Here is a 9,617-nt window from a genome sequence, read left to right as displayed (position 1 = left end):
GCACCTCTGTGACAGTCTTGTAGCTCACACTGAGAGGACAGGAACCCTACCACAGCAGAGCAGGATGGCTCCTGGTGAAGACCTCTTGACGAAGTGCCCACACACCTCCCTCAGCACTTCTGAGGTTAGGAAGTTTTCTCCAGAAGACTTCGCAAAGGACAGGAATCAGTTCAGAGCAGTCTCATGAATGTCTTCTATGACATTTGCCAAAGGGCAAGCTTTGGCTTCCTGACAGTATTCTGTAGAAGGGAAGCATTATGCTGAGGGACATCCTTTGTTCTAATGAAAACTTACAGGTCAGAAAATTATCTATTTTACCCACACGCTGAGTCTGACATTCACAGATTTATTGTGACTCAGGAATTCATGACATGTCCTCAGAGCTTACCCTGGATGACAAAACACAAAGGGGGAAATATGATAATGAAGTCATTATACATGAACGTTAGTCTTTTATATATAGTTCCCTCACAGTGTCTTCTACTCCTTAAAAAAGACCTGTAAGTAATGATTTGATTTGCTTCATACTATAATTCTTTAAATAGCCTCTAAATTTTTTCCCAACAGAAACACGATACCATTTGGCTCATAATAGCTAAACCTGATGTACCAAAGCATAAACATAATATTCCTTCTTTAACATTTTAAATTAGGGCATCCACTTTTGACATTCACCTTTTAAAAGAGATATTTGGAGTCAGGGAGGGAAATGTCACAGAGACATGTTGCTTCAGTATATTTATGTTCTATTTTCTTTTTTAAATATTAAGAACTGAAATGGAGAAAATTTAGTGTCTTTTTGCTGGTCCTGGGGAAATAAATAAGAAAAACCATGCATGTACACCATGAAACTTTAACAAGGCAGTGCGTAGAGTTTTATGCTTTCCACAATTAAGATTTACCTTAAGTCTTTTTCATTTAATCCCAAGCCAAAGACCACCAACCTGGAAACAATTTCTGTTTTTAATAGCTACCATTAATATCTATGAAAACACAGTAAATGCATAATTTTCACATCAGGATATGAAACCACAAGAAGTGAATTATTTATATGAACTACATAAAAGTAACTCAGCATTGCCCAGGCTTGCCAGACAAAAGTAGCCTTTGTAATTTCCACTCATTCAGCAGATCCATTGAACGGCCTACCCAACACTGCACCAGGGCAAACGTCCTAAAGGTAAGAAACACACACTGTACAGCCCCTCTCTCTAGACTGGTTGACTCCAGTCGGGAAAACACACACGTTTGTGTGCATGCGCACAAGCCTACACATGCAGGAATGCCCTGTCACGTGTGCTCGGGAGCCAATAACGCTCACCGAGTGCAGAAAGCTCAGTGGCTGAGATGAAGTTGCAATCACTATTGTTTTAATAGTCTAAGAAGTTGTCATAGAAATGGTGGGCGCAATTCCAAAGGATGAAGCTATGGCCAATGATTTCATTGCTCACAGATGCACACATCTAATTGAAAAGAAATTTGTGTTGACACTCTGTTTGCCCTGGGTAAATATTTTCATACCTTGACATCTCTCTCTCTCTCTCTCTCTCTCTCTCTCTCTCTCTCTCTCTCTCCTTTCTTTACTCTCTTTCCACACCCTTCAGCTGCTTCTGCTTACGGTGCCTGTTGCTATGATTCCTACATGCTATACCAGACAACATAAGTAAAATTGAGTCTTAATTTCTGAGACCCAAACAAGATAATGATATGTGAATGGTTCTAATGTGTAAGTGAAAAAGCCACATCCAATTAGAAAAAGGGAGATAGATGGGTAGGTAATAGATAGATGATAGATTAGATAGACAGATAGACAGACAGACAGACAGACAGACAGACAGACAAATATGGATCCCTGCTTTGTATTATCATCTTGGGAGTTAAAACAGCCTCCTGTAGAGCTGTCCATCTTTATGAATTAATGACTTAAGCTAGAGAGTATCTGGGTATGCATGGTCCATAGATAACTCTTTAAAATTTTATCAACCTACCACTCTAACCTTTTATTTTCTACTTCTAAATTTTATAATTTCAGTTGTTAATTAGACTTAGCCCTAAGTAATATATTGTGTTATTGAGAAATATTTGCATGAAGACGAGAAGATTAAAATCAGGTAGAAAGTTCAAGGTGTGCTCGGTATGGTAGAATACCCCTGTAGTGCCAGCCTGAACTGCATAATGAGACCCTGTTTCAATCCTATACCCTCCACCCGCCACCCCAAAGCAACTGGAGGATGTCCACAACATAGCTGAGGTTGGCTCTGTTTTTATTCTTCTTCATGTGGCTTGTGACAGAGATACTATGATCTCACTGTGACACAAACTATGACCTGAGACAGGTGACAAGAGTAAAGGCTAGACAGTCCAAGGCTAGAAACTCTCTCCAGAGCCCGGAAACACTCATCTTCGTCTTTAAAGCCTTTTTTGCTTTGTTTTTCTTTACAACTTGAGTAAAATGTTTTGCCTATATTTGAGGAACTATTTGAGCCCTATTTGAGGAACTCAAGCTTTGTATCTTTATTAACAAATTGCCTGCTCTCTGTATCAATAACATGGACATTGTTTTCATTTATCAAGCCAGAACAGAAATCAGTTTCCAGCCTGTTATTCAGATTAGGCCATTCCTCTCTGTTCAGGGAGGTTTTATTGGCTATCCATTCTTTCCTTTCTTTCTTTTTTAGATTATTTGAAATACAACTTTATTCTGATTCTAAATGAAAAGAGTGAGAATGACCGTAACAAACAAGATTCACCACTGAGTATTGTGATGCAACTGTACAGTCTTTGAAATTCAGGAAGGAAACAACTCTGTTCCAAACAGCTAAACATGCAAGTCCAAAAAGAAAAAAAAAAGGATGTTTCACCTGCCACATTCACTCGGAAGCCCATTCATCTCCTCCATCATCCCAGTGAAGCTCACGATCCGTTAGCTAAATACGGTCGGTGGCACACCGGCCGACATCACGGGACAGCTGCCTATATCTAGACCTCTGCCTCAGCGTTCCAGCTAGACTTCCTCACAGATCATCATCCTCATCCCGGAGGGCATGAGCAGCGTCTACATCATGCTCATACTGTGCTGCCAAAGCGGGGTCTGTGACCACCTCCGCTGTGGCAAGAGCAGCCATGGCCGCAAACTCCAAGTCAGGCTCGCCAGTGAGCTCTCTGGCAAGCCAGAGGAAAGGCTTCTCAGAGCTGTGGTTGCTCTTGGCAGAAATGTCACCGTACTGGAGAGTCTTCTTTCGGTGGAAGACAAGAGATTTTGCCTTCACCTTCCTGTCCTTAATGTCCACCTTGTTGCCACTCAACACAGTGGGGATGTTTTCACACACTCGAACCAGGTCTCTATGCCAGCTAGGTACCTTGTTCTTGTAACTCTTGAGGTTACATCAGCATTATAATGGCACCCTGGGCTTGGAGGTAGTAGCCCTCCTGCAGGCCCCGAACTCCTCCTGGCCGGCTGTGACGCTTGAACTTGGTGGGTCCTCTGTTGGCATGGAAGAGCGGTGCACTTCCGAGCCCAGGGTGGCTGCATACTTCCTCAAGAACGTCGTCACCCGCCAGGACGAGCTTCAACTGGCCCTGCGGCTCTCCCTGGGCGGCCATCGCGGCCATCCTTCCAGAAGAGCCTCCGCGCCTGCCCGGCTGAAGTTGGAAAGATCCGCCATCCATTCTTAAAGTTGACAGTTGCTCAAGAAATATGTGTTAATTTTACCAATTTCAATTTTATTTATTAAAAAATTCCATGCACTCGGGAAGATATATGTGACTTGAATAGGCTGGCTTTGTTGCAAATGAATAATCCAGATCCGAGGAAGACAGAAGAAGGGCCCGGGATGCTTCTTCAGATGAAACACTGGGATTTATTTTACCACTGAGGTTATAGATAGCCAAGACCTCATTCTGGGCCATGAGTCTACAACCTACCAAAAGAAAGCTGGATGGCGTTCTGCATTTCTGACATAAAGCATATCTACGGTTTAAAAGGATGAAATGCATAGGTAAGGTCTGAGCAATTAGAACAGTCGGCAAGAATTCATTTCTCAGCTTTGCTCATCTCTACTGCTTTATACAGTGACTTTAGTCATAGAGGCTTCAATTTCCTTTATGTATGTAAATGTTTCTGGGGCTTTTGGAGCTGTGAAAGTGACACAAAATTCTTGATGTCCTGAAGAAAGGGGCCACAGAATTTTTAAGTGTTTTTTTTTTTTCTTTTCGTTTTTCTTTTTCTCTCAGAACTTGTTTTTCTAGTCCATTTCTCTCGTATTCTCTGTCATTCTTTTTCTGGTCACTTGGATTGGCACCCAAACCCACAGTGACACCTGCTGGCTGATCAGAAATGGCCTGCTGTGCTGAAAGTCTAGTGACCCAGGGAGGATACCAAAAAATCACTAACTACTATAAAATCCTTTCAAGCTCGAAATGGGGGTGGGGGGTGGGGGCCTGAGTGAATATTGTAATGGGTGTTGTGGAAGAGGACTTTTTTTTTTTCAAGAAAATCTTCCTGAGGCAATAAACATGTAAAATGTAAAGATTATGGTTTTATTTTATTTAAAAGAGAGAGAGCTAAAAGTACATCCTGTACCATGAAACAATTATTTAGTCGTAACATAAAAGTTATGCTAATAATTCATGGAAAGTCACTCTTTACAATGTTTTTCATCAGTCCCAATTTTATTGCAAAAGGTGGCACATAGCCCTCATGGTAACAGAACTCGTACATCGACAGTTGCTCCTTCCCTCTAACACAAAGGGTTAAGGTGAAGACTTCCACAAGCCTTTTCATTCCCCAAGGTTCACCTATCTTTGAGGGAGTTTCTCTCCTGGACAATACTAATACTTGCTTAGTTGTAGGTATTTTATACCTGGGTTATTTGGGTACCTTTGTGAAGATGTTTGCTTTATTTCAGGCAAATCCATTTTGGACTGAAAAGGACGAATTCTAGTTTTTTTTGTTTTGTTTTTTAAGACCACAGAGTTTTTTTAAACATTGGTCCAACTCTTAAAATATTGACAGTTTTCATTCAAAGGTTAACTGCTAGGAAAACCTTCTCCACACACGTGTTCATATTTGAAACACGAGGGTGTCCCCAAAGGCTTGCAGCAGCCAATGTGTACTGGACAAAAATCTTGGCCTTCTTCATCCTCGCTGTGTGTTCTCGAAGCCAGAACTTCATTTAAGCATGACCTTAGAAGAAGACTGATCCTTTCAGCATTTCCTGGTATTTGGGGAAAGGAATGTTTTTATTTGACTGCAGATGTCACTTGGTTTACAGGAAGGATTTGGTAACACGCTCATGCCAGCACTGCACTTACCCGGGCTTTTGCTATGTAGGAGAACACATGTCAAAGCTCACTGTTTGTTAGATGAGAAAGATTCAGTACACCAGAAGCTTCTATTGTAAACATTGTGACTTCGTGCAATTTACAAAATGTTCTATCTCCATTAAACAATAAACCCTTGACCCCGGAGCTCAGTTTGGGGATTCTGTGATTTGAGAAGGTAGACATAATGGATGGCAATAATAAATGAAAGGTTCAAGAGGTTAAGAAAAACTGTTTAATTATTTCTCTAGAGCGTGGGCTGCAGAAGCCTTGTGGGTTGCGTCTTCTCCCGTGGAAGCGCTGCGGGGAAACAATCCACCAGGCAGGGCATTAAGCAGGTTGCTGGCCCTCAGCTGTGTTTATGAACTAACGGTCTCTAGATACCCTTCCATCTCTGAAGCTTTGCAGCGCCTGCCAGGAGACCCAGTGCCAGTCTCTAGCTTCATCATCTGTTTTCCAAAGAGCTTGGATTTGTTAGCATGAGAAATTCATTGCTCATACTTGCTTCCCAGCTGTGGCACTAGTGAGTGTAACCTTTCTGCCTTATTTATTTGTTGAAAACTATGTTCTGTCCTCTCTTGGAAGTTCTCTTATGTAACTACTCCTGGACACGAGCCCTTGGGCGCTCAGTCCCAGGCCCTCAGCTTGCTTGTCAGCTAAGGACCTCCCCCTGTGCAGACTCCTTGAATGAACTTCTCAAGGTCAGGGTGTCCGCCTGAGGGCAGGACGTGGCAGTTCTCAAAGCGTCCTGTTCTCCAAATCAAGAGGCTGAGCAGTAGATGAAGTCTGTAGGCCTGGGCTTTGCTTGGAGAACTGGGTTAGGGGAGTCTGCGGCGTAGCTTGAGAAGCCAGGTGAGAAGCCCTGCTAGATGGGAAGGGCCGGGCAGATCTGCTCGGAATTCCTTCAAGAGTCAGCATGTTCAGCTCGGGAGCCAGCAGGGAATGCTTTGCAGGTCCCATCCAGGCTTTTCAGGCCAGTGGACAGGCCACCTGTACTTGCCAAATGAAGGCGAGTCCTTTAGTGCTTCAGTGTTTTTATTCTTTTTATTCCTCCCCCTACCCCACCCCCCGCGATAACTGGGAGGGGGCGAGGGAAACAAAACCAACAAGAAACGGGAAATAAAACTTTAATGAAGGAATGATGGCATTTTATTCACTTGTGGTCTTAATGTGGAGGACACAGTTACCACCAAGCCCCACAAGGGAGGAGAAAACTGATCTTTCCTGGACATGTGTGAGAATCAGGGATTTGAGCACGAAAGTTCTAGATCCCAGTGTTAGTCTGCTACTGGGTAATCTGGGTGAAGTGAACATCTCTAACCCCAGCTTTCTAATCTCCGGAGGAGCAGTTAGAGTGGTTCCAGCAGGACACTGTTAGAAAGATGAAATGATACAGATCTTTAACATGAGCCTTTGCTGGTGAGAGTTCTTTAGTCAGGCTTCAACTGGGAATACAAAGCATGAATTTGAAGCCACATTGATCAGCCAGACTCTGTATGACTTCAAAGGTCTTTCTGTCCCTTTGGTTCAAAATCTACTCTTGGGTGCTGCTGAGGTGAAGAATGGAGTAAGTGAATGGTTTTCTTTTCCTCTCTGTTTGAGATTAAGATGAAATAATCCTCCACACAGAAAAGGGCTGCGTCCCGGGGTTGAGCATCCTCACTTTACCCTGAACTGCACATAACCTCCGGATGAGAGAGGATGGCAGACCCTGTGGTCTCGCTTTGAGTCCGAGGCACTCAAGCGGGAAAGCACGGGGCTGGAGACACTGGCTGGATGCCTTTGGCCCCCAGAGAGGAAAAGCACCCTGAGCGGCAAGTCAGGGGTGGAAGGTCCAGCCCTCCCTCTTCCCCCGGGGGCGAGAAGCAGAGCAAAGGAAGGAGAGAGTAATACTGGATAAATGAGGCACTTGCCTCTTCTATAAAACTTAGCAATATGGCCCAGAGCTCAGCAATAAAGATAGGTAATATTGTAATGTAAGACCTGAAGGTAAATTTGCTTACTTTGACTCTAGGGTGGGGAAGATGCTTAAATGAGGATGAGATCATGAGATCTTGAAGCATCTGAACTCAGAACTTGGTTGTCAGCTGGAACTAATGGAGCTGTGATTTCAACAAAAGAAATCCAATTCCATTTAAGCTGGAGGAGCTGCTGGGGTTCTCAGTGGGAAAGCCTTTGAGCATATCAGGCAGTTTCTGAGAGGTCTGCACCTCAAAAGACTTGTCCCTATCATTGCTAAATGTTAGAGACAGACAAGGCTCCCATACCTGGGGGATAATTTGAAAAGTAAACTCTGCACTGTTCTGGGTTCTTACAAAGCGATTTTAAACACTAAGATTCAGAGGTTTAAAAAAAAAAAAAAAAGAATCACTTATCACAAAGCTCAAGGGTTTTCTTGAACTCAGATCTGCTATTTGCCATGCAAGATTTTGATAAATGAGGGTTAAATGATTCCAAAATACACATATTACATTTCCTTGAATATACATGGTTCTGGAAAATGAAAGGGAAATGGTGCTTTGAGCAAAATACATTTGGGCTCTGCTGAACCCAAATATTTCAGGAATACTGCAAAGCTTGCCAACGCCCCAGTGCTCCTGGGCTCATATAGCCTGGCTTTCTGTTTGAGAATTCCTTCCAGCCTTCCTTGTCCCCAGGCATCTCTACTCATGACAGGAAGTCTGTAACTCAATTTTCCCTTCTGTAAATAAAAAGCATCTCCAAATTGCACAGGCCTGCCATCTACCCTACAGGAAAGAAGGAAAGACAAAAGCAGGTTTTCCAGGTTTTATAGTCCATGCGGGGTAATCATAGCGAGGCCTTAGACAGTATAATGCCAGGTGGCCTTGCAGGGGTTGGGGGAGGCTTCCTGATTAAACACAGCATCAGTTCCATTACAAGGCCTCGGGAAAACAACAGCAGCACTGAACACTGACATAAATCTACAGATGATCTGGTGGATACTGGTCTGTCCACGTTTAAATGTTAGTACATGCTGCTCCATTGAGTAGGATGATCCTGTGAATGGGAATCAAGGCCCCATTTCAATTAAACGAAAGCCAGGTTTGGAAGAAGAAATGGTTCCAGTAGAAATAAGTGCCCACATTTTCTTAAATCTCCCAGAGCAGGATTAAAATTTATTGAATAAATAAATGTTTAGTTTCTATGTCAGGAAACTCAAAGTAGATAACAAGATTTGGAAATTTGAAGTTCTTGGGTTGGCAAATAGGTCAGCAGGCCAGAGTTGAAACATTCCCACTTGCGGGTCTGTTTGGTTCGAGCAGTGCCATGAGAAACTGGGCACATTCCTTCAACTTTGGAAGCACTGAAGGAGCCCTAAGCATGGGGTTTGTGAATCAACAAAGAGGAATGGCGTTTAATATTTAAATATGTCTCATGTAGCCATTAAAGATCTTTTACGAGTGTTAAAGCGTTATTAAAGCAAGATGGGCTCTAGGTCATGGGCCCTTTCCTGGCACTCCCACAGTGCTAATGAACTAAGCAATGTCTCCTCACAGTGGATGGCTGCCTCCAGCAGCAAACTCAGTGTGTCCGTGCAGTGAAAAATTCCCAAGGAAAAAGTAAACCTGAAAATTTCCACTGTTTGAACAACAATCCTGCCCCCACATTAGGAAGATTGTGTGTGTGTGTGTGTGTGTGTGTGTGTGTGTGTGTGTGTGTGTGTGTAATGCCCACACACACTAATACCCAGGGTCCAGCAGATCACTTACGTTATGTCCTGGAAGTTATTTACCTTAGTTTACAGGTGGCGTTCTGTCCACTTTAATCTAAGTCATCTGCTGTCCTGAGAGCAATCGAGGAAGGACCAGTAGTGCAGGAAAGAGCAATGATGTCGAAAAGTAAGCTAGTAAAAGAAGATGACCACACATAAGGGAGACATGTGAGCAAACATGCAGATTTGAAATTTGACATAACACATTGTTTGGGAAGTCCAGTTATGAGCGATAGCCATACCTGACTTAGTACAGCCCAGCACCCACTCGATTCTATGGAGAGGCAACCGCCCAAAGGGGCACTAGAGCATTTATATCTGTGACTACTCCTTCCTTCCCTTAACTCCAAATAAGAAAGACTCCTACGCTTATCTTCCATCAGAACAAAACATTCTTCACCAAAAATAATTGAATGACAGCTCACACAGAAATGAGACTCAAACAGAAATGTCTGTGATTTCCACATCGCGCATTCAGCACAAAGCAGTGTGGCTGCCTAGCTTCACGTTGTATATAACAACTGACCAGTTGCACAGAGCACTCATTAAGATACAAAGAAAG

General features: G+C 43.1%; 1 pseudogene; it reads right to left on the bottom strand.

Moving 5' to 3' along the window:
- Window positions 1-3,014: 3,014 nt before the first annotated feature.
- Window positions 3,015-3,628, bottom strand: LOC129680705 (GTP-binding nuclear protein Ran-like; annotated as a pseudogene).
- Between the last annotated feature and the right edge of the window lie 5,989 nt (window positions 3,629-9,617).

Source organism: Psammomys obesus, unplaced genomic scaffold (genome assembly GCF_907164565.1).
Source record: "Psammomys obesus unplaced genomic scaffold, mPsaObe1.curated_primary_1811, whole genome shotgun sequence".
In the NCBI taxonomy this organism is placed as follows: Eukaryota; Metazoa; Chordata; class Mammalia; order Rodentia; family Muridae; genus Psammomys; species Psammomys obesus.
This window is presented reverse-complemented; position numbering and strand designations above follow the sequence as displayed.